General features: G+C 36.7%; 1 long non-coding RNA gene across 1 annotated transcript; it reads left to right on the top strand.

Annotated features, from left to right (window-relative positions):
• The first annotated feature begins 607 nt into the window (after positions 1 to 607).
• LOC129532460 (uncharacterized) lies at positions 608 to 26,190 on the top strand. The gene is made up of 3 exons (XR_008678227.2): positions 608 to 959; positions 1,540 to 1,637; positions 25,853 to 26,190. It is a non-coding gene; the product is annotated as an uncharacterized lncRNA (long non-coding RNA).
• Positions 26,191 to 26,726: the final 536 nt, after the last annotated feature.

The following is a 26,726-nucleotide window of genomic DNA, read 5'->3' as shown; positions in this document are numbered from 1 at the left end:
GATAAGGAATTTTTGATCCCCCTCTCCCTAGTGTATTGCATTGGCATAGTCCTAAATCCTACTGTAGCTTTAATTTTAAAGAGCATAATGTAATATTTGCTTCAATATTATATGAATATATAATTCATATAATATATTCATCCTGGATTCATACCAGAAACCTAGAACCCATTCACGGTAAGTTGCCAGACCACCTGCCTGGGCAGGAACTTTTCTTGTAGACCCAGAAGATCTAAACCATGCCTTACAAGGACCAGGAGACTATAAAGTGGCCCTTTTGACATGTCTGTGGTGATCCTTTGACATGTATTTTTAAGTGCTGCTTTATCTTACCAAGTAATGAGCACCACAAACACTAGGTGCTCTAAGTCACCTGAAAAAGGTGAACAGAAATAGATCTACTGAAGCTTAAGCTTCAAGGCCTGTGATATGCACCACCCTGTGAAATCTTGGAGTTCTAGAATGTTCCGAGTGGGACAGAAGACAAGTTACAGTCAGGGGTGTCTGGGAAGTTTCTCAAATAGATCTCAGAAGAAAGGGACTTGAATCCCCAAGTTTCCATTAATTTGTTGTGACTTTTTTCTTGTATTTGAAAAAAAAAAAACCACTTTGATATTGAATGCATTCATAACGTCATGTTCTTTTTCTGAAAGAGGGCCCTCAACATTGCATAACATTTGGGGCCCACAAAACTTAGATCTGCCCTTCATGGTCATATTGGGCCCTTTCAATATGTTTTTATCAGCCTGTCATCTGAGAAGCATGTAGCTGGGGTGTTGTTCTGGACTAATTATTACTAGTGCTCCTTTTCATTTTCAAAAGTGTTGGCAAACATGTTGGCCCATGCCTGTAATCTCAGTTCTTTGGGAGGCCAAGGTGGAGAATTGCTCGAAGCCAGGAGTTCAAGACCAGCCTGGACAATATGACAAGACCTCATCTCTTAAAAAAAAATTAGCCAGGTATGATGGCACACCTGTAGTCCCAGCTACATGGGAGGCTGGGGTGGCAGGATTGCTTGAGCCCAGAAGATCAAGGCTGCAGTGAGCTATGATCATGTCACTTCACTGCAGCCTGGGCAACAGAGAGAGACTGTCTCTCAAAAAAAGCGGGGCGGGGGCGGGGAAGTGTCTTGGTTTGAATGATAAATTATGTGCTCACTCTAGGTATAGCATAATCTGTAAGATCCCAAACTCTGGAGAAAACTATTGTATTTAAAACCAATAACAGTCACTTACTAGCTATATGGGAATAACTGAAAAATTTATTTAGCTTCTGTCATGGTTAATTTCATGTATCAACTTGACTGGGCCATGGGATGCCCAGATATCAACATTATCTCTGGGTGTGTCTGTGAGGATGTGTCCAGAAGAGATTAGCATTGGAATTACCAGACTGAGTAAAGCAATGGCCCTCTCAATGTGGGCAGGCATCCCCCAATCTTTTGAATAGAACAAATATGTGGAGGAAGGTTGAGTTAACTCTGCCTGACTACTTGAGTTGGGACATTGATCTCCTGCCCTTGTTGCCCCTTATTCTCAGGCCTTCAGACCTGGATTGAGATCTACACCATCAACTCTGGCTCTTAGGCCCTCAAACTACACCATCACTTTCCTGAGTCTCCGGTTTGCAGACAGCAGGTTGTAGGACTTCTCAGCCTCCATAATCACATGAGCTAAAGCCTTATAATCTCTGTCTCTCTCTCTCTCTCTCTCTCTCTCTCTCTCTCTCTCTCTATATATATATATATATATATATATATCCTGTTGATTATGTTTCTCTGGGGAATCTTGACTAATACAACTTTTTCTGCCTCAGTTTCCCCATCTGCAAAGTGGGGATAATAGTACATACCTCATAGGATGCCTTATATCAAATGAGTTCATGTATGTAAAACACTTAGGGCAGTGCCTGGCACAGAAGAAACACTATATGCTAGGTTTTGTTCTTATTATCATCAATATCACTATTGATAATTCCTAACTTATATTTAATTCATTTCTCTCAATGCGTACTTGGAAAATCATTCCTTTTTGTGAAACTTATTTTTAATCATTGCTAAGAGTGGCAAACATGCCTACAGAAAATGATTGTATACAAAGTAACTTTAGGAATTACCTAATCCATGTAATTGCTCCAGGAGTGATTTCATGAGATTAGGTAATTCCTAAAGTCATGGCTCAGAGAGAGTAGAACTGAACTCAAGATAAATAAGAACTTTCCCAAATTGAATACTTTCCACCTACAGTCTACATTGGGCTGGCTTGTGAAATGCTGAGCTCCTAAACACTGAAAGTATACAAGAAGTGACTGGCTGACCAACCACCAGGAGATGTGGTACCTGGATTCTCTAATAAATAGGTGGCTCTACTGATGATTTCAAAGATCATGGCCAATTCAAAGAATCTATGTTTCCACCGCTCTTAGGCAGGACCTTATATATTGGACAATTTCCTTCCTGTTACCACATACTCGGCTCTCCTCACTGCGGCATGTAACATTATGGGTTTAACACGTTCTACCCTGAGGGACACTTAGCTTTTCAGTTCACCCCATCCTTGTGGGAGAAAATCTTCACAAGTGGAGATTCAAAATTCACAGTAATGCATAGAAAAACACCAAGATTCTCCAAACTTACAAATAACAGAGAAAAGTAGAAATGGTCAAGTCGTTCAAGAACTTTGTAGCAAGTGAAAGTTTTAAATATTTAATGTGCTTTGCAAGGTCTTTTTAGGAGAGATTAATATTATTCAAATGTAGTTTGTTTGTATTAAAGTATTTAAATGCTATGCATTTAGTATAAGATACATATTCTCACTTCTTCCCTGATGCAAAGTCACATTGGGAATTATGTGATCATGTGTAATTTGTTAAATGGAAATCACTTTTTAAATATTCATATACCATATTTGCATTTTTTAAAATCGGAATTTTCAAAAGGGAGAGCGAGAGCATAGGAAGAGCAAGATCTAAAATACTTTCTACTGAAGACACCAAAGAAAAGAAAGTGATATGCATGATAGACAAATTTCTGCAACTATTGACAGGACAACCAGAGAAATTTGCACAGATATGAAAGATTAGGCTCACATTAACAGATGTATCAGAACCTTGAAGCCAAATAGGACCTTGCTAGCTGTCCTTGCCCGCTCATTTCATGAATGAGGAAATAAAGGTTGAAAGAAGCTAAACGGCCTGCAATTTGGAAGACCAAGAGGACACAGATACAGACAGATTATATGATGGATGTCCAAACAATTGACATGCCCTCATCCCTACATCTTTTCACTCCTCACTCAGTCCAGCACTTTCTGATGACTCGTTAAGTAGACTTGGTAGAATCCAAAAGCAGAAAATTAAAAATCAATAAGAACACTAGTTGCCTAATAGATGAATGATAATGCCCAGCGCTGGCTAGGATACCCTGAAATATATTCTTACATTGCTGGCAGCAGTTTGAATTAGTATAAATTTTTGGAAAGCAATTTGGCAATCCTCATCAAAAGTCTTAAGTGTGTTTACACTTCAGACTTTCCAGTAATTCCAAATCTAAGTAAGTGCAAAGACATAATACTAAAACTGAAAATACTAAAACTGAAAAAAAGTCTATGCATATAGAAGTTTATTACAGTATTATACATCATAGCAGCAAGTTGGAAATAGTTTAAATGTACAACAATGAAGGAATGGCTAAAGAAAGTGTGATTTATTCTCATTAGAATATCATATTGGAGTTAAAAATGACAGTTACATCAAGAATCTATGAACTTAAAAAGCTTATTAGTGTAATAAACAATGTTTTTAAGGATGACTGCACCCACAATCTGGAATAACTACATAGCATCTACCTCATATTAACTTCAGCATAGATAATTAAAACAACCCAAAGCATAGCTGGTGGGAGTGTGATATCAACATCTAGTTTCTGCTCAGTAAGAAATTGATGAGAACCGTTAAGCCAATGGTGGTGAAACTTCACCTGTGAACAACCCATCACTCAGAGAGTTTCTCAAAATTCAGATCCCAATTGGTGGGTCTGGGAAAAGGTTGAAGGGTCGACATTCTTCAACAAACATTCTTGGTCCCCATTGGTCAAGAAAAAGGTCTTTTTCTCCTTCTAGATTTTTCTTCTGCAAGGCTTCACAGATTCTCGTGCTCTTACCCAGCAGATTAATTTGTAATTGAGGGAACACTTGCATTAGGGCTTGTACCTCTAACTGCGCTGTACAAATGTCTTGGCTCAAAGTTAAAAAGGCAGAGTTACAGGTAGTTTTTCCTAATTTTATGTCATGTTTTATATTAATAAATTTAAAAATACATTTTCAAAGAATTTTGAAATCAGGTGTCTTATAGAACCATGCCTAGGTCTAATTTTTTAAAAGTTTACTTAATAAATAAACTGCAGTGAAACTATATTTTTCAATTAACTCCCTGGAGGAATGCTAGAAGAGAGGAACAAATTAAAGAATGTTATGAGCTGGTATGCTTTTTCTTGAAGACTTAATATTAAGGTATTTGTTTATTAATGGAAAAGATCATATCTTTGCCCTCAGTTTTACATATTTCAAGTATAACATACAGGATAAGTTATTTTCTTCAGTGAAAATTGAGTAATCCTGACATCCTTTTCCAGCAGTATGATGGACTAAAAGTAGATACTGTGAATGACCCTCCCATTAAATATAACTAAATCATAGATTTAAAAACGTATCTTATAAAGCATTTTCAGGGTCAGGAGGTATTCTCAAGAACCAAGAAAGGGAAATAAAAATGGTGAAATGAGTTTTGCATGGTACCAGTAAGCAAACACAGATGGAGAAGCAAAGTCAGAGAAATGTCTTGGAATAAATGCCCACAGGTATCTGGAATCTTGCCCATGGCAAGATGAAGGAGCTGAATCTGATATTCCCGTGTTAAGCACAAACACAGACTATACATGGCATCATTTGCAGTTGAGAAAAATGTAAACAAATGTAAAGATGCAATATTAAATCATAATGCATAAAATTAACTGTAGTATACACTGTACTACTGTAATAATTTCATAGACACCTCCTGTTGCTAATATGGTAAGCTCAAGTGTTTTGAGTATCCGCTTAAAATGCCATGTAATGCTACTCATCTCCACATGACCTGTGCTCTCTCCAGTAAATTGTGTATCACAATAAAAAGTGATCTCACAGCGTTAAAAAAAAAATCCAAGATTGGCAGTACCTCCTGGTTTTCAGCAGATGCAAACTCAAATTTCTCTCCAGAAAAATAATAAAATTTATGCCCTCAGTTCTTCCACAGAACAAAGTCAGTCATACATGAGCTCACAATCAAAACCCACCAAGCACACAAGAAAATAAACCTTCATGAATAAGAATGAATAGATTTTTTCAGTCTCCAAAAGCTTCCAAAGTTGGAGATATCAGACACTAAATACGAAATACCTGTGTATAAAAATGCTTTAAAAATTAGTATAAAAAATGAGCACAGGACAAAAGACTATCAAAAATGACCAAGGAAATTTGAAAATAGAACTCTAAGTAATAAAAAACATACTTTTGAAATTAAAAACTCAGTCGAGGAGCTATATAGTATATATGATACAGCTGAAACTAATGACTTAAAATTGATCAATTGTCATTACAGAACGCAACTTGGAGATAGTGATCAAAAACATAAAAAGGACATAATGGACAGATTGAGATTACATAGAATATGTTTAGTTGGAATCCCTAAGAAAGACAATGAAGAGGATGTAGAAGTAATTTTTCAAGAAATAACAGTTGAGAGTTTTCCATAATTGATCAGAGACATTGCATAAGTTATCTTTTGCTGCATAAAAAAAAAGTCCTGGGAAGGAAGGTCTAAGATGCAAGAAGGAATGTTCAGCAAAACAAGTGGAAACAGAAATCAAAATCCAAACCGATATTGTAGTAACAAAAACATGAAAATAAAGTCCAGCTTTAACAACAAAAATGAAAGAACTCTATAACAGACAATGTTTGCATGTGAACCAGTCAGGAAAAGAGTGACCACACTGTGAGTATTTTTAGATAACTGTATGCACGTGCATGTCTGTGTATGTGTGTGTTTTATTTTTGTCAGAGGCTTGACATACTAATAAACCTCAGACTTTGTTGGATTGTTAAACATGCATGGTAAGATTTCAAGAAAAAACATTAAAATAGTAGAATATACTATATAAGCTCAAACTCATGGAGGGGGAAAATTATAAAAGAAAAACAAACTAAGCAGTTTAAAAAGAGGTAGAAGGAAAAAATAGCATAGACAAAGTAGAAGCTATACACATATAAACTCTAAGATGGTTGAAAGAGTTTCAGGTATTATCAGTAATAAAATAATATAAATAAAATTAACTTGCTGGTTACAAAACAGAAGTTGTCTAATTGCAACAGAAAAATTAATCTATTAATATATCTTGTTAACAAGATACATACCTAAAAGATAAGGCTACAGAAAGATTGAAATAAAACTATGGAATAAGATATGTCATGTAAGTACTAATCAAGAGAAAGCTGAGGTAGCTATATTAATTCAGTAAAAAAAGAGAGAGAGACTTTAAGACAAAGCATTTACAGCAAATTATCTTCTAGACAGACAAAGCCTCACTTAAGGAAAAATTGCTGGAATAAAATTAACAAATTTGGTAGGCAGGACACTAGTGATAATGTAGAAAGAAGTTTCAAACACACAGTGAGGGAGAATTCAGAGGAAGCAGAACCCAAGAAGTACTACAACAGCAAAAATACTACATGTAAAGGTAAGAGCACTTACTTTGAAGACAAGATGTCTACAGCGCTAGGAAAAACAGGGCTGGAAATGGAAAAACTTCTTCTTTCAAAACTAGGGTTTGCCCTGAGACTGGGAAATATTAACAGAGAAACCATGTATTAAGTGTCTCACATTAACAACACAAGAAGGAGTCTTTAATCTCTGAAGGGATGAAAGCTACTTTGGGCAATTTCTACCTCCTCCTCAGAAATCTTCTCCTCATAGCCCAAGAAAACCCATCTCACTTAAACACGATGGGGGGAAAAAGGAATATATTCTATAATTTCGTGCAAAATCATTGCCAAAAAAACAGAAAAATAAACTTCAAAATATCTTAACAGACAATAAGAACAAACCAGAAAAATGTAATATTTGAAAATGAGCTAAAAGAAATAAAAAAAAAATAGTTTCTGGAAAAATGTCACAAGTCAGAAATGAGATGATAAATAAATGGTAAAACGAGGTGAATAAGATTTAAAATTTGTCAGAACTCAGCAAGAATTGGAAAATAAATAAACGAAAGGAACACAGGAGAAAATAGATCCCCTAAAAATTCAGGGAGCAAAATATGCAATAAAAAGGAAAATGTAAAATAAAACAAACAGAATTAGAAAAAGCAATTTTAAAAGAACCTGTGAAACAGAAAATATAGGCAAAAACATATTCCAATATGCATATAATTTGAGTTCCAAAAAACTAAATGAAACTAAAAAAATAAAAAAGAAAAAAAGAAAGATGAACAGAAAAACATTTAACAATTCAAGAAAACTTGCCTGAAATAAAAAAAGACTCAAATCTTCATTTAAAAAAAGCCATACAGTATACCTAGAAAAATTATCCCACAATAGTTATCACCAAGATATACACTAGTAAAACTACTGGACTTTAAAGAAAAGGAAAAAAGGTCATTTGGGTATTAAACAAAAAGACCAGGTTACATATCAGGGTCATATAATCAAATTGACATCAGACTTTTCAACAGCAACATTTAGTGGTAGAAAACTATGGAACATTTTAAAATATACTCTAGGAAAGGAAAATATAAGGCAAAAATTTTATATATACCTATGATAAATGCTTCAGCCAAACAGTGGTAAGTATGCAAAAATTTAGGGATATTAATTCCATGAGCCCTTCTTGAGTATTCTACTAGAAAATTAGCTTCAGACTAATAAGAAATTATTGCAAAACCTTCGGTATAAATAATGGACTAAGCATAGAATATATTTAACAACATAACTAAAATTAAAGATGAGGATAGTATGAAAATGTTACATACTCTGATAATGTAAAAATAATACAGCTAACAAAGCTAGCAGGAAAGGGAAAGAGTCAATAGAAAGCAGAATAAGATTACTGGCCATTTTGTAAGTATTGGAGCTGGCAAATCAATATACTAAGAACTTACACATAATTAAGAGTTAACATCAGGACAACTCCACAGTGAGTAAACCTGATAGTGGAGAAAAGGCAGGTGGAGGAAGAAAAGGCAGGTGGAGGAAGAAAAGGCAGGTGGAGGAAGAAAAGGCAGGTGGAGGAAGAAACTGTAAGCAGAGAATTGCAGTACTGCTCATGTTCAGTAACAATACTCAGTATATAAATGAAGATGGTACTATAAACATATTTCTATAAAAGTCACCACTATTACTTACAAAAATACAAAAGTTCGCAACCATATACTTAAATAAATATGAGGAGGAGACGGAAAGAAAGGGAGAAAGAGAGAGCAAAAAAGACAGCAGACCACATACTACAAGATCTTGTGTAATTGAAGTTTTTTTAAAAGCATATATAGCCACTATGCTGTATGCTACTTTTTCATTTATATAGTGTGTTCTTTTTCACATAAAAGACATATAAATTTGTGCACATATTTATTTGTATTTTTAAACAAACATTGGAAGAATAAACCAAAAAACAATTTTTAACTGTTACTTATAAAAATGGAGAAGGAACACAGTTGAGGGAACAAAGATGGAAACAAGACCAGAATAAATACTTGAATACATAGTTCCCACTTTGGAATCACGTAAATTATATGATTTTGTAGAAAAGTGAAATACAAAATTTAAAAGTCTCCGAGATTGAAACACAGAGTGAAAAGACGAACCTAGCTGTATAATAAGATGGTAGCATAACCAAACAGAGAACACAATTCTTTCTAGTGACTTTAATACATAGTCATTGGAAGGTACCTCCATTATAAAATATATTCTGATAGAGAGAGATACAAACAAATTTTAAACTTTATTCAGTAGGCATCATGTTAGTAGTAATATTGACATTGATTGACATTAATATTTAGAAACTATTTTATTTATATTTTAGTTTAAATTTTTGTCAGTGGTTTTAGGAACCAATGTTTCATGTCCAAGAGAAGACATACACACATACACCAAAATAAGAAAAAAAGTTCAAGGTTAAATTTGAATTGTAAACAGTATGAATTCATATTTTTTTCTTTTTTAAAATACCTCTTTCCTAGTTCTGCCCACCAAAAAGAACTAGAAGCCAAGATAATTCCCCATGTCTAGATTACCATCATCAAGTATTATTCCCATCAACAGGAATGATAACTTCTTAGAGGAAAGTCTTATTAAAGGTCTGGAGTAGGAAATGTATAAGCTACCCAAGACTAATAATGTCATGTCCATGGTAACCCCAAAGAACATGAGTCATCATGAAGAGACTCCCACTGGACACTAGAAAAAATTATGATAGCAACAGATTGAAACACGTTAAACGTATAGAAGTTCATGTGCTCATTTAAAAGAGAACTAAAAATGAAGAAAAAATTAGAAACAGCATCCTATTGGTCATTTTAGGAGAGAACAAGGGCACCAAATCTATACTCAGAAAATTACCAAGAAGAAATAATTAAGGTTTTTTCTCCATTTCCTATACAAACCATATTTTAGTTCCACAGAAGGAAGTGTAGAAAAAATGATTTTAAAAATTCCCCCTTTTGACATTTCAAATGAAATAATTGATTCAAACCAAAATCATCAATGGATGAAAGCATTAGGTAAAACAGTAAGGAGAGGAATCTGGCTGTTACCACCTCAAACCACCAATCAACCTTAGCATCAACTAGGAAGTAAACTTGCTTTTCAAGAAAATGACCTAAACTTAGTAAAACCTTTAGAATAAATTCTTCTTACCATACCAAATGTATGGAGAATGAAAGAACAAGTTAAATGACACCATAGGGGACAAATAGATGAATAGATGAATATAGCACAGGTGTACTACAGAATGGGCAACATTCGGAGGATGTGAGGAAAACTAAGGAACAGTTCTATATATTTGCAAACTATGCATCTGACAAAGGTCTAATATCCAGTACCTATAAGGAACTTAAACAAATTTGTAAGAAACAAACAACCCCATTAAAAATTGGGCAAAGGGCATGACAGACACTTTTCAAAAGACATACATGCAGCCAACAAAAGGGAATTAAACAGTGAGAACACATTGACACAGGCAGGGGAGCATCACACACTGGGGCCTGTTCGGGGGTCGGGGGCTAGGGGAGGGTTAGCATTAGGAGAAATACCTAATGTAGATGATGGGTTGATGGGTGCAGCAAACCACCATGGCATGTGTATAGCTATGTAACAAATCTGCACATTCTACACATGTACCCCAGAACGTAAAGTATAATAATACAGAAGTTTAATAATAAAAAATAAAGAAAATGTGGTATATATACACCACAGAATACTATGTAGCCATAAAAAAGAATAAGATCATGTCCATGGATGGAGCTGTAGGCCATCATCCTTAGCAACTAACACAGGAACAGAGAAAAAAATCTACATGTTATCACCTATAAGTGGGAGCTAAATGATGAGAACACATGGCAACAGACACTGGGGCCTACTTGAAGATGGAGGGTGGGAAGAGGGAGAGGATCAGAAAAAAATAACCATTGGGTACTAGGTTTAATACCTGGGTGACAAAAGAATCTGTACAACAAACTTCTGCGATATAAGTTTACCTATATAACAAATCTTCACATGTACCCCTAAACCTAAAATAAAAGTGTTTCTAAAAAAGAAGCTTAACAAGGGCAGGGCACAGTGGCTCATGCCTGTAATCCCAGCACTTTGGGAGGCTGAGGTGGGTGGATCATGAGGTCAGGAGATCCAGATCATCCTGGCTAATACAGTGAAATCCTGTCTCTACTAAAAATACAAAAAAATAGCTGGGCGTGGTGGTGGGTGCCTATAGTCCCAGCTACTCAGGAGGCCAAGGCAGGAGAATGGCATGAACCTGGGAGGCAGAGCTTGCAGTGAGTCAAGATAGCGCCACTGCACTCCAGCCTGAGCAACAGAGGGAGACTCCGTCTCTAAAAAAAAAAAAAGAAAGAAAGAAAATAGCTTAACAACTATATTAACTATAAGGAATATGTAGGCCCTGTTTGAATCCTGATTAGAATTAACCAACTGGTTGTGCATTTTTTTTCTAAACAAGGTCTTACTTTGTCACCCAGTGCAATGACTCAATCATAACTCACTGCAATCTCAAACTCCTGGGCTCAAGTGATCCACCCACCTCAGCCTCCCCATTAGCATGACAGATCAGTATAATAGATTTCCATATAGAAAGAAAAAAATGTGAGCCAAATTTCATATACTTCATATCACAGAGGAAAAAATCAATTCTGAATGGTTTTAAGACTTAAATGTGAAAGGCAACATAACATTTTTAGAATAAATATAGATATCTTTATGATACCAGTATACAGAATAATTTCTTACAAAATTTTTTACAAAAAGATACAAAATAGCTCTAACCATAAAAGATAAATTCAGCTGCGGTAAGATTAAGAACTTTAATTCACCGAAAGATGTCATAAAGAAAGTGAAAAGATAAGCCACAAATGGAAGAAGACATTACAGCACCCATAAATGGCAAATAATTAGCATTTTTAAAGCACAACAAATTAAAGGCAAAAAATCCAATATTTACAAAAAACACACACAAAAGAAATAAACAGGAGTTTCCAAGAAGTAAATATAAATGGTCCATAGATTTTTTTAAGTATGCCCTCATGTAAGTAAATGAGAGAATAAAAATTAAGAGCCACGAGTTATCAGTTTATACTTAATTTTTTTAACGAAGAAGTCTAACAGTTTTAGTGTTTGCTAGAAAGAAGAGCCACAAGACTCTTACACTCTTACAACATGAACAAATCTTAGAAGCATAATATTGAGTAGAAAAGACACTTTGGAAAGGTTACATTCAATTTGATGCTATTTTATATAATGCTCAGAAAAGCAATGCTGAACAATATAATTCTTAGGAATACACATTTTTTCACATTTAAAAAGAAAAATCAAGGAAATGAAAAATGACATTCAAGGAAGTGTCTACCATATTCTGGGTGGCGGAGAATGAGATGAATAAGTGCACACAGGAAATTTCGATATCACTGGTAAAGTTCTCACTCTTAGGGAGTGGATTCATGAATGTTCACCCTAGTACTGTGCTTTATAGTGTACTTTTTGATGCATATCTTACAAACTTTCCTTTACAAGTTTTTGAAGCACCAAGATATCATCACCTCACACCCGCTATCTATAAATAAACACTACTAAATCTAGCCAAATATATAAAATTAAATAAGCCTCATGAATGATCAGCCTTCACAAACGGATCACTAATGTATATTTGAGGGCTTCTTTCGCCAATGTGAATACTACAAGGATCTAAAAGAAAGTCTGCACTGATAATAACAATACATCAGTAAGCACTCACTGCCTGGGAAAATATGTGTGTATGTATTTGGCAGGTAAATCAAAGTTGAAGGAATAGAGTTCTTAGAGAAATTAAAGAAATTCTTTAATCTCTTGTGGAATAAGAAGAGTTCTTTTTTTAGAATTAAAATTGGCCTGATACTTGGAAAGCCAAGCCAACTGCTAAAGTATTTGGTTTTAAACCATGCCTCAAATGTTGTAGAAATGGAAGGAAGCCTGAAGCAATGAAAGTTCTTGCTTTTGGGTTAAGACAAGTACCAATGCTCTCCAAATATGTCTTAGTAATTAGTGACTGGCATGACTCCCTTCAAGTCTGTTGCTTACCATCTGTGACGTCTTTTGTTAATCTCTAACTCCTTATTAAGAAAGATGACTATTCAACTAAATGATATTTTGAGCTATTGATTACTGAATCAAGCCCCAGTACTATAAAAAGGGGCCATAGTTCTTAGTCTGTGGCTTCTGTGAAGAAAGGGGCTAGAGAGATGTATGAAAGAGAAGATGGTCCACTTGGCAGTGAAAAAATACAACTGGGTCTTGTCTTTCATATTTGACTTCTGGAAAAAATGCATTTGTAGATGATACATAGACCCCCTCAAAACTGCCTTTATATGCACATTTTCATACCTCACTTGAGTAATAAACATGTAAATCTATCACACAATGGCACTGCCTGCTCACAGCCCATTTCGTTTTGGCAGTCACCATCTTTATATAGCAATTTGTGCAATTATGTGAATACTTTTGCTGCATTCTGTCTTGATTGGTTTATAAGATGAGTGGAAAATGTAAAAATGAAAGTGCAAATACTAGTTTGAATAGGTAATTAGATTAGAAGCACAATTCTCATAAAGTTAATGTAATTGGTACAAAGTTGGAAACTACTAGGTGTGCTGGAAACAGTGAATCTTTGGGCTCAGCTGGAAGCTCACTGGACTGAAGCCAGCTGCCTGTGCCTTCAACTGTGAAGGCAAATAAGAAAATTAAAGAACATGCATGAAAATGCTGGCACTGAATAATGAAAGATAATGTCAACAAGGCAAAGTGAAATTAGAGATTTTATGTATTTTATCTCTATTATAAAACAGTGGCAGTAGTAAGGGTTGTAATAGTACCTACCATTACCTGCCAGGTTCTAGGTTGTCTTTTATTTTTCTCCATGGCTGAGTTCTCTCTCTTTTCTTTTCTTCTGCTTGACCTCTCAATGCTGGAGGCCAGACATAAGCCCTTTTTTCTTCTTCCTCTACACCTTCTCCCTGCATGATCACATCCATTCCTAAGGCTTTAAATGCCATCTACATACCAACGCTTCTCAAATGTCTGTCTTTGGTCCTGATATCTTCACTGAGAATCAAATCCTGTATCCAACTGCCTACTTGATATTTTCACACAGCTATTTAATGTCTAATAGACATCTCACACTTATGACTAAAACAGAACTCTTGATTTCTGTATACTGTACCCATAGTATATGTGGGGTCCCCCTAAAAAGTCTGTCTTCTTCATCTTAATAACTAGTACCCAACCAGTTGTTGCTCAACCAAAATATTGGAGTTACCACTGATTCATCCCTTTCCATCTTTTCTTACATTAAATCCATGAGCAATCCTTTAGATTCTCACATCTAAAACAATATTTAAACTTATCTTCTTACCTTGGTCTCCACTATAACCACCCTGATACAAGACACCATCCTCTCTAGAATTAGATTATTACCGTGGGCTTTTAACTGGTCTCCCTGCTTTCACTCTTATTCTTCTCTGATACAAAATAAGACTATGACTAATACCCAAATTGTCATATGAAACTTCTGTGAGTTTTCAGGGACAAGACAAAATAATAAATAGTAAGGACTTGACCATAAAAAGTAAGACCTGAGGTGCTCATGTTCACACAATCGCAGCAAGAAGTGTGTTGGGGTGCCAGAATATCTCCTTCCCTTTCCTTTCACAGATTTCTGGGTTGTTTGACACCTTTTTCAGGTATATTCTTTTTCCCTCCAGGTTATCCTCAGTTTTAATTTTAATAATACTTCACCAAAACAGAAATGTGAGAGGAAATGGGTAGAAAGGGGATATTAGCAAGCAGGAATGTGTTCTGAATTTTTCTGAACCCTTCCCCCAGCCAAGGACAGCCAGAACCACAGATAAACTGTCCTCAAAATGACCAGTGATGCAAGCCAGAAAGGTGTGACATTTTCTTCAGGCTCCATAAGGCAGAACTTGGGTCAAAATAGTATTAAGGCATCCTCTCTATACAGGATACATCCATTTAGCTGAAGAGCAAAAGAAAATCATCTCAAATGATATCACACTGCTGGTAGAAACATCCCAACCATCTCCCCACCCTAGTGGTGTTAACAAATGTTGTGAATAAAAAAGATCACAAATCACCAGCCACATTCCTCCTGGTTAGTTAGTAATGGTGAGCCATTACAAACCCTGAGTAGCAGAGCATAGGGTTCTTAGGCATTGAAGAGCTCACACAGCCCTCCAAAGCCATTCTAAAATCAGAATGGAAGGCACTTGGAGTCTAAGGAGAGACTGGGATCCAAGATCATGAGGAAGGTGGTCTGTGGCAGTATCATCAGAGATGGAAAGAAAGGAGGCTTGACTGGAGGAAGGGTCACTCACAGTTAGCTACTGTCCAGCTCCCTTATCAGCTTCTGTCCTCCTTCTGAAGTAGTTTACTTCCAGCCCTCCCTTGACAAGCACCCAACTTTCCCTCACCTCTTCTCAATCAGTGTCTGCTGCCTGGCTGCACTATGAGGGAGAATTGGAAAATGCTGTTTTACACTGATAACCTGATGCTACTGCCATCCAGAGACAACCCATTCAATTGAAAGAAGATTTTAGTGATTTTAGGCATCAAGGAATAAATGGAAGGTAAATTCCTCTGCGAAAGCAGCATCCTTAAACTTCTATGAACATAATCCCCTTCCTTTTTTTCGTTCCATCTGGAGATGATTGGACAGGGAAAGGAGAGATGGAACTAGAAGCTATAATATGGACAACTCAAATAAGAAATGAAGCTATGAAAGCTTCCAGGCAAGCATGTGCTCTGAATGCCTGGAGTTCTGCCTGTGGGTGGAGTAGAGACAGCCCCACTGCACCGCAACCTCAGGGGAAGAGGCCCTTTTCTTTATCTGCTCATCTGTTGATGGACACTTACGTTGCTTCCAAATCTTGGATATTGTGAATAGTGCTGCAATAAACTGATTCCTTCTTTTGAGTGTATACCTAACAGTGGGATTGCTGGGTCATATGGCAGTTCTATTTTTAGTTTTTTGGGGAAACTTCATACTGTTCTCCATAGTGGCTGTACTAATTTACATTCCTACTGTATTTTTCCATTCTCACATTGCTATAAAGAAATACTTAAGACTGGGTAATTTATAAAGAAAAGAGTTTTAATTGGCTTATGGTTCTGTCGGCTGTACAGGAAACATGATGCTGTACAGGAAACATGTACACGAAACATCTTCTTGGCTCTGGGGAGGCCTCTAGAAACTTACAGTCATGATGGAAGGCAAAGGGGCAGTGAGGTGTCTCACATGGTGGGATTGGGAGCAAGAAACTATGAGGGGGAGGTGCTGCACATGTTTAAACAACCAGATCTCATAAGAACTCACTCATTATCAGGAGAACTGCATCAAGAGGATAGTGCTAAACCATTCATTAGAAATCCACCCCCATGATCTAATCACCTCCCACCAGGCCTCATCTCCAACACTGGGGACTACAACTACACATGAGATTTGGTGGGGACACAGATCCAAATCATATTACCCACAAACAGCGTACAAGGTTCCCTTTTCTCCACATCTTTGTTAGCATTTGTATTGCATGTCTTTTGGATAAAAGCCATTTTAACTAGGGTGAGATGATATTTCGTTGTAGTTTTAATTTGCTTTTCTCTGATGATCAATGATGTTGAGCACATTTTCATATACCTGTTTGCCATTTGTATGTCTTCCTTTTAAGAAATGTCTATTTATATCTTGTGCCCATTTTAAATTGGATTATTTAAATTTTTTCCTATAGAGTGGAGTTCCTTATATATTCTGGTTATTAATTCCTTGTCAGAGAGATACTTTGAAAATATTTTCTCCCATTCTGTGGGTGTCTCTTCACCTTGTTGATTGTATCTTTTTGCTGTGCAGAAGCTTTTTAATTTGATGTGATCCCATTTGTCCATTTTTGTTTTGGTTGCTTGTGTCTTTGGGGTATTTACTCAAGAAATATTTGCTCATACCAATGTCCTAGAGAGTTTTCCCCAATGTTTTCTTTTAGTAGTTTCATAGTTTGAGGTCTTAAAGTCTTCTATGTACTTATTGTTGGAATTATGCTCTCCCCTGTCACCGGCCCAGGGCAGGAGGAGAGCTGCTACTGCAGCACCTTCTCCTGGATGGTGAGACTTGCAGTCAGGGCCAGCTTGGTGACCTGAAACCAGTCTCCCTATGTTATTGCTGGGTGCCTCAGCCTGTTACCCTGAGGTTGCGGTGCAGTGGGGCTGACTCTACTCCACCCACAGGCACAACTCCAGGCATTCAGAAGACATGCTTGCCTGGACTAGCAGCCTGAGTTGCCCCGTGCTTCCTGGGTATAGATCATGATACAATAGGGCCTTCTCTGCCACATCCCCAGGCATATGTCTAGGCATTCAGAGTACCCACTCACCTGGACCAGCAGGCTGAGCCACCCTATCCTTCCTGTGCATAGACTGTTGTGCAGTAGGGCCTCCTCAGATACCACCCAGGCAGATCTCTAGGCAGCCAGAACACCCATTCACCCAGATCAGCAGCCTAAGCTGCCCTACCCTTCTTGTGCAGAGATTGTGGTGAAGCAGGGTCCTCTCCAGACCATACCCATATGTATCTCCAAGCAGTTGGAGAACCTGTATGCATGGATTACCAGCCTGAGCCTCCCTACCTTTCCTGTGCAGAGATTATGGTGAAGCGGGGTCCTCTATACTACAGGCATCTGGAGCACACACTCTCTCCTGAATTGGGAATTTAGACCACCACCCTGCCCCTGCAGAGAACTAGGGGCTGAGGAGGTTTCCCTGCACCATGCCTAGGCATACCTTTGGGTGCTTGGTGGCTGTCCATTGGATTCTCCCTCAGTTCTGGTGCTGGTGCCTGCCATCAGGGAACCTGTAAGTGGACCTGCAAAGTTTGGACCTTCCCATTTTGTACACCCACTGCCACCCACCACCCCCCACCCCCCAGGGATGAACAGAGAGCTCAGACCACTGTGGACTTCAGAGAGTAGTCCATTGCCTGAGGCAAGAGAAAGCTTTTCCCCATAAGCAAGGATCAAGTATATACCCAGCCACATTAGCCACAGCTGGCTATTACTCATAAGCATCACCTATTGGCTTGCAGGTTAAACTGCATCACTCAATATAAAACCTGCCAAAAGACGGGCATAGGGCCATAGAAACAAAGCCAAAGACCCTACCCAGCATTCTCTACAGTCACACCCCCTAAGGACTGGGGATATGGAGGGAAATGGAAATTTAAAAACCAATAATATTATAAGGAAAAAAAGAAAAAGAAAAAGATCCTGCCTGCATGAAAGTAATTACAAAAATTAGAAGTACTGGCATCTTCAGATAAGAAGAAACAGAAAAATCTGAATGTAGTGACACTACCAAAGGATCATACCAGCTCTCCAGCAATGGTCTATAACCAAAATGGAAACTCAGAAATGACAGAGAGAATTCAAAGCATGGATTGCAAGGAAGTTCACTGAGATCCAAGATAAGGTGGAAAATCAACACAGAGAAACTTCTAAATTAATCCAGGAAATGAAGGAACAAATAAACATCTTAAAAAGAAATCAGTCAATTATCTGGAATTGAAGAGCTCACTTATGGAATTTCAAAATACAACTGAAAGCTTTATCAATAGACTAGACCAAGCAGAAGAAAGAACTTTGGAGCTTGAAGACTGGTCTTTTGAATCAGATAAAAATAAAGAAAAAAGAATCTTTAAAAATCAACAAAGTCTTTAAGAAATATGGGATTACATAAAGTGACCAAACCTGTGAGTGATTGGTATTCCTGAGAGAGAAGGAGAAAAAATAAACAACCTGGAAAACATATTTAAGGAAATAATTCAAGAAAATTTTCCTAATTTTACTAGAGACATAGATATCCAGATATAAGAAATCCAGAGGACACCTGTGAGATAGTATACAAAATGAACATCACCAAGGCATATAGACACCAGACTATCCAAGCTCAACACTAAACAGAAATCTTAAAGGCAGCTAAAGGAAAAGGTCAGATCATTTACAAAGGGAACCCCATCAGTCTAACAGTGGACTTCTCAGCAGAAATCTTGTAAGCCAGGAGAAAATGGAGGCCTATTTTTAGAATTCTTAGAGAAAATAAATTCCAACCATGAATTTCCTATTTCATCAACCTAAGCTTCATAAAGCAAAGGAGAAATATCATTTCCAGATATTTAAGAGCTTGAGAATTTGTTACCATAAAACCAGCCCTCCAAGAGATCTATAAGAGAGTTATAAACATGGAAACAAAAGAACAATATCTGCTACCACAAAAACACTCTTAGGTACATATCCCACAGACCCTATAAAGCAACCACACAATAGAAACTACAAAGCAAAGAGCTAACAACTTCATGATACAATCAAAACCTCAGCAAGTTAATATTAGCCATGCATGTAAATGGTCTAAATGTCCTGCTTAAAAGGCACAGACTTGCTAGTTTTATTAAATAAAATAAAAGATTCATCCATCTGCTGTCTTTAAGAGATGAGTCTCACACATAACACCCACAGGCTCCAAGTAAAGGCTGAAGAAAAATCTATCACTCAAATGGAAAACAAAAAAGAACAGGGGTTAGTATTCTTACATCAGATGAAACAGACTTTAAATGAGCAACAGTAAAAAAGAACAAAGAAGGGCATTACATAATGATAAAGTGTTTAATTCAACAAGAAGACTTAACTATTCTAAATATATATGCACCTAATATTGGAGCACCCAGGTTCATAAAACAGTGACTTCTAGATCTATAAAAAGATTCAGCCAGCCACACGATACCCCACTGACAGCATTAGATCACTGAGGCACAAAGCTAACAAGGAAATTTTAGACTTAATTTTAATACCTGACCAATTTGACCTAATAGAAATCTACAAAACACTTTACCCACCAACCACAGTATATACATTCTTCCCATCTGCTCACAGAACATAACTCCAAGATTGACCACTTGCTCAGCCATAAAGCAAGTCTCAATAAATTTAAAAAAAATTGAAATCATACCAAGAATACTCTTAAACTATAGCGCAACAAAAATAGAAATCACTACCAGGAAGGTCTCCCCAAACCACATAATTACATGAAAATTAAACAACTTGCTCCTGAATGACTTTTGGGTAAACAACAAAACTAAGGCAGAAATCAAAAAATTCTTTGAACTTAATGAAAACAGAGACACAACATACCAAAATCTTTGCAATGTAGCAAATCAGTGTTAAGAGGAAAGTTTATAGCACTAAATGCCTACCTCAAAGAGTTAGAATGACCTAAAATGCATGATCTAACATCACACCTAGAACTAGAAAAACAGAAAAAAATTAACCTCAAAACCAACAGGAAAAAAAGAGAAACGACTAAAATCAGAGCAGAACAGAATGAAATTGAAAGCCAAAGTCCACACAAGTATCAGTGAAACGAAAAGTGGCTTTTTGAAAGGATAAACAAGATCAATAGGCTGCTAGCTAGATTAACAAAGAAAAAAAAGATCCAAATAAGCACAATCAGAAACAACAAAGATGACATTACAATGGATCCCATAGCAGTACAAAAGATCCTCAGAGACTATTACGATCAGCTCTGTGCACACAAACTAGCAAATCTAGAAATTTTCTAAAAACTTTTCTAGAAATCTAGAAATGGATAAATTCCTGGAAACACACAACCACTCAAGATTGGATCAGGAAGAAACAGAAACCCTGAAGAGACCAATGTCAAGTTCTGAAATTGAATCCATCATTTAAAAAACCTACCAATCAAAAAGAGCCCCAGACCAGATGGATGAATAGCCTAATTCTACCAGATGTACAAAGAACTGGTACCAATTCTACTGAAACTATTCCAAAAAAATTGAGGAGGAGTGACTCCCCACTAATACATTCTACAAAGCTACCTTCTAGTATTAGAGCTAGCATCACTCTAATACCAAAATATGGCAAAGGTACAACAAAACAAGAAAGTCACAGTCCAATATCCCTGATGAACATAGACAAAAAAAGTCCTCAACAAAATAACTAGGAAATTGAATCCAGCAGCATATCAAAAAGTTAATTCATCATGATCAATAGGCTTCATTCCTAGGATACAAGGTTCATTCAACACGTGCAAATCAAAAAATGCGATTCACCACATAAACAGCATTAAAAACAGAAATTATTATCTCAATAGATGCAGAAAAAGCCTTTAATAAAATCCAACAATCCATTATGATAAAAGCCCTCAGCAAATCAGGCATCGAAGGAACATACTTCAAAATAATAAGAGCCCTCTATGACAAACAAACTGACAGCCAATATCACACTGAATGGGCAAAAACTGAGAGCATTCCCCTAAGAACTGGAATAAGACAAGATGCCAACTCTCACTTCTGTTTGACATAGTACTGGAAGTCCTAGCCAGACCAATCAGGCAAGAGAAAGAAATAAAAGTCATTTGTTGGGGTGATCAGACCCAACACCAGGTCATGGGGGTGATGAAGTCCGGCAGAGTCAAAGGAATGAGAAAAAGTTTGAGAGAGAAAGTGGGTCCAGGGGGCCAATGCAAGTATGGAGGCTGCAAAGGCTCTGAGCTCTGGAAGCCCAGACTATTTATTGGTGAGCAAACAAAGAAACAGGTGGTGAGAATGTGGGGATCAAAAGTGCAAGCGCATGATCTACAGCTGTGATGGTGTAGCATTTCCTTTGAAGCAAATGGAACATATTCTGCTACTTGAGATAATGGGGAGCATGTTCTTCTAGTTTAAGCTAGAAGCAAGGAGTCAGCAAGTCTAGACTCATTCCAGAGGCCACGAGGGGTTTTATGCCCTGAGCCCTGGACATTATGTCAAACATGCAAGCCCTGCCTCAGCTTTTTTCCCCAACACTCAGCTTTTTCCCAGCAGTCATTCATATAGGAAAACTAAGAAGTCAAATTATTTCTCTTCACTGATATGATTCTATACCTAGAAAACCCTAAAGACCCATCCAAAAGGCTCTTGGAAGTAATAAATGACTTCAGTAAAGGTTCAGGATACAAAATTAATGTACAAAAATTAATAGCATTTCTATACATTAATAATGTCCAAGCAGAGAGCCAAACCAAGAATATATTCCCATTCACAACAGTCACAAAAGAAAAGACCTAGGAATACACCTAAATAAGGTGAAAGATCTCTGCAAGGAGAAGTGCAAAATACTGCTGAAAGAAGTCAGAGATGATACAAACAAATGGAAAAATATTCCATGCTCATGGATTGGAAGAATCAGTATCATTAAAATGGCCATACTGCCCAAAGCAATCAACAGATTCATTGCTATTCCTATCAAATTACCAACGTCTTTTTCATAGAATTAGAAAAAACTATTCTAAAATTCATATGGAACCAAAAAAAGAGCCTGAATAGCCAAAGAAATCCTAAACAAAAATAACAAAGCTGGAGGCATGACATGATCCAATTTCAAACTTACAGTAACCAAAACAGCATGATTCTGGCACAAAAACAGACACATAAACCAAAGGAACAAAATAGACAACTCCAAAAAAGAGCCACACACCTACATCTATCTGATCTTTGACAAGGTCAACAAAAATAAGCAATGGGGAAAGGACTCCCTATTAAATAAATGGTGCTGAGTTAGCTGGCTAGACATATGAAGAAAAAAATGAAAAATGAAACTAGATCCATACTTTTTACCTAACTCAAGGTGAATTAAAGATTTAAATGTAAGACTTCAAACTATAAGAATCCTAGAAGAAAACCTAGGAAACACCATTCTGGACATCGGTCTTGGGAAATAATTTATAACTAAGTCCTTGAAAGCAATTGCAACAAAAACAGAAGTTGACAAATGGGACCTAATTAAACTAAAGAGCTTCTGCACAGCAAAAGAAACTATCTACAGAGTAGACAGACAACCTACAAAATGGGAGAAAATATTTGCAAACTATGCATCAGACAAAGTCATGATATCCAGAATTTATAAGGAACTTAAACAACTCAACAAGCAATAAACAAGTAACCCCATTAAAAAGTGGGCAAAAAATATAAGCAGATACGTCTCAAGAGAAGACATATTAATACAAGTGACCATCAAACATATAAAAAATGCTCAACATCACTAATTATTAGAGAAATGCAGACCAAAACGACAATGAAGCACCATCTCACACCAGTTAGAATGGCTATTAATAAAAAGTCAAAAAAAAAAAAACAACAACAGATACTGATAAGTCTGCAGAGAAAAGGGAATGCTTATATACTGTCGATGGGAATGTAAATTAATTCAGCCACTGTGGAAAGTAGTTTGGAGAGTTCTCAAAGAACTTAGAACTACCACTCGATCCAGCAAATCCCATTACCAGGTATATATCCAAAAGAAAATAAATCCCTCTACCAAAAAGACACATGCACTCATTTTCATCACGGCACTTTTCACAATAGTAAAGACATGGAATAAACCTAGGTACCCATCAATACTGGATTGGATAAAGAAAATGTAGTACATATACATGATAGAACACTATGCAGCCATAAAAAAGAACAAAATCATGTCCTTTGCAGCAACATGGATGCAGCTGGAGGCCATTATCCTAAGTGAATTAACACAGAAACAGAAAACTACCACATGTTCTTACTTGTAAGTGGAAGCTTATATTGGGTATTCGTGGACATAAAGATGGCAACAATAGACACTGGGGACTATTGGAGGGAGGGAGGGTTGAAGGCAAGATTTGAAAAACTAACTTGGGTACTGTGCTCACTACCTAGGTGACGGGATCATTCATATCCCAAACTTCAGCATCACACAGTATCCCCATGTAACAAACCTGCACATATACCTCCCAATCTAAAATAAAAGCTGATATTATTTTTTAATGTGGTACATATACACAATGGAATGCCATTCAGCCATAAAAAGAATGATATCCTGTCATTTACAACATGAATGGAACTGGAGAACATTATGTTAAGTGAAATGAGCCAGGCACAGAAAGACAAGATTCTCATGTTGTCACTAATTTGTGGGAGTTAAAAACTACAACAATTGAACTCTTGAAGATAGAGAGTAATGGTTACCAGAGGCTGGGAAGGATAGTGGGGCAGGGGAAGTGGGCATGGATAATGGGTACAAAAAATAATTAGATCTAATGAATAAAATCTAGTGTTTGATAGGACAATAGGATACTACAGTCAACAAAAATTTATTGTACATCTTAAAATAACAACAGTATAGTTAGAGTGTAACACAAGTAAATGATAAACACTTGAGGTGATGGATACCCCATTTACTCTGATGTGATTATTACACATTGTATGCCTATATCAAAATATCTCAAGTACCCATTAAAATTAAATATTTTAAAAAAGAAGTCCATGGAAACATGGAAGCCTGTTTTAGTTTGTTTTGGGGGTTGAGTTTTTTTGGGGGGTATTATTGAGTTCCTTACATTTATACAGTCACTGTGAATCTGTGGTGCTAAAGGTCAAAATAGGAATCACCTTATGGAGAAATAGCAGGTGATTATATAATGAGGAGGGAGTATGAGAGACCCTTCTGAAGTTCCTTGATCTGGATGGTGGTTACACAGGTATATGTATAAACTATTAGCTGTACACTTAAGATTTCTGTTCTATGCTATATGTAAGTTATAAATTTAAAATAAATTTTTTTAAAAACTTGAACAAATGTTACCCAACAAAGTTTATCATTTTACGTAAAATACTATGAAAAATTGTATGCTAAACTTAAACATGATTAAGAAGTCAAAATCTTGAGCTAGCTTATAGAAATTAGCATGTCCTCCTGAGGCTAAACATAACACAGAAAACAGCTAAAAGTGATTCAGAATTTCTAGATGTAAATTCTAGATGTAAAAAGTGTCACAGTATGAATAAAGGTATGCTATTTTCATTTAATTTTAAACAGTACATTTGAGGTAGTGCTAAGCAGCTTCCCTTAAAAGTCAGCTAGATGTGTTTAAAAGATAGGTGGGCGACAACACAAATCATCCCTCTAACCTCTCCACCTTTGAATATCTTGCTTTCTAGAACTGGGATTGGCCATATTCATAGCCTTCAATATCATTGCTTGGCTTTGAATAAGCAACTTCTGGTTGCTAATAATGCTTAATTTCAATGCTGCATCACAGTAACATCCTTTTAGAATACATTTTAACCACAACTAAAGATAGGAATCTGAGTTAAAATTCAACAGAGTGTGGTATGATCAGATCCCAGAGCTCAGCTGAGGTGATAATTGGATGAACAGGTTCTGCCCAGGCTCTGTCCACACATGCCCCAGGCCTTGGCAAGTCTATCTCAGCCCACTCCTCTACCTGGCTGCTGGTAGGAGTCCTTGAGAGCCATTGCAAGGTAGCTCTTGAAATATCTAAGCGTTGGAGAAGAAAGGGAAACAGCAGGTCTTAGAATGGAAGAAATCAGTGTAGATAATCACACTAGCGGTCTCCATTTATTCACTTGCTGTCATACTTAACACACTCCAGACAGTCTTCTGCCCCATTATATCTCAGAACTGTACTCAGCAAAATCACTAATGGCCTCCATGTAACTAACAGAATGAAGACATCTCTGCATTCACAATGCTTGACCACTCAGCAGCTCTCGACCCTTTGTTGACCCTTCCCAATACTCCTTTCCCTTGGTCTCCATGACACTGTGCTCTCCTAGTGTTCCTCCCATCTCCTTGGTTTTCTTTGGTGGCTTCTTCTGCTCTACTTCTCTTGGTTGTTAGTGTTCTTTGAGGTTGTAACTGACTATGCTCTCTTCCCTATTTCACTTTTGTCCTTTGTGATTTTACCGCATTTTCAATCTAAGCCTCTGAGATTCTATTTGTAATGTAATGAAAGAGAAACCCAGATATTTTGATTTAATATATCACAATATATTGGTTTGGAAAGGGAAAAAAGAAATGCAGCAACTCTTAATCTATGTATCACCCCCAAGCTTCTCCTCCTCCCCCATGCCTCATCTTGACCTATTAACAGGCTAAAGACTGCCCATTCTCTTTCTTTACAAGTTGAACTACGTGTCTTCTGATCAGTGGTGAATGAAAGAAAAAAAGTGAACTACAAACTTAAAGATTAGGTGTGTGAATTCTGGCATAGATGATGACTAGGAAGAAGGGAGTTGATATGAAAAGGAAAAGGAAGAAGAGAAGAGACACAGATAAGGGGAGAGATTTGGGATGAGCAGGAAGATTAAATATGATTGACGAGTACAATACAGAGCTGATAATGAATTTGAGAATAAAAACCTTTTTGCCTACTCAAAATCTCATGGCTGAGCTCCACCACACCACCTCAGATCTTTTCCAAGGAATTAGTCTTATTAGCAAAGTGAACAGTGTGTGAAATGATGCCCAATAAATATGATTTTTGATCCACGAGGATATGCTCATAAGGAAAGATTACTGATTTTAACTAGTACCCTAATGGCATAAAGAATTAACTTTCAGATGGTAAGCATTTTACTCCTCTTTCAGTGATAGGATTAGGTCTATTGCCTTTAATATGAAGAAATTATATTGTCTATCAGTAGTTTAGCAGATTAACACAAATTAATTTTTTCCACATAAATTTTTTTGGCAGAGATCCTTAGGAACTCTTAGAGGGGTGAGGAGCAAGACTAAAATGGTCATCATTCAGTTCATGTTTTTTTTAAAGAACCAATGCTTATTTCAGTACAGAATTAGTTATTAATTCTTTAATATTGTCCTTTTTTGAGTTCTAATGTCCCACAGAAGAAATACACGATAAAGATTAGGAAGATTAATTCATGCAATGTCAATAACATGACTCAGTAATACTCAGCTATCAAAGCCAGAATGTTTTAACCTTCTTGAAAGAAGGTTGGAAACGAATAGACTGAAAAAGTAGGAGACTACAGTTTGA

This window comes from Gorilla gorilla, chromosome 2, assembly GCF_029281585.2.
Source record: "Gorilla gorilla gorilla isolate KB3781 chromosome 2, NHGRI_mGorGor1-v2.1_pri, whole genome shotgun sequence".
NCBI classification, from domain to species: domain Eukaryota; kingdom Metazoa; phylum Chordata; class Mammalia; order Primates; family Hominidae; genus Gorilla; species Gorilla gorilla.
This window is presented reverse-complemented; position numbering and strand designations above follow the sequence as displayed.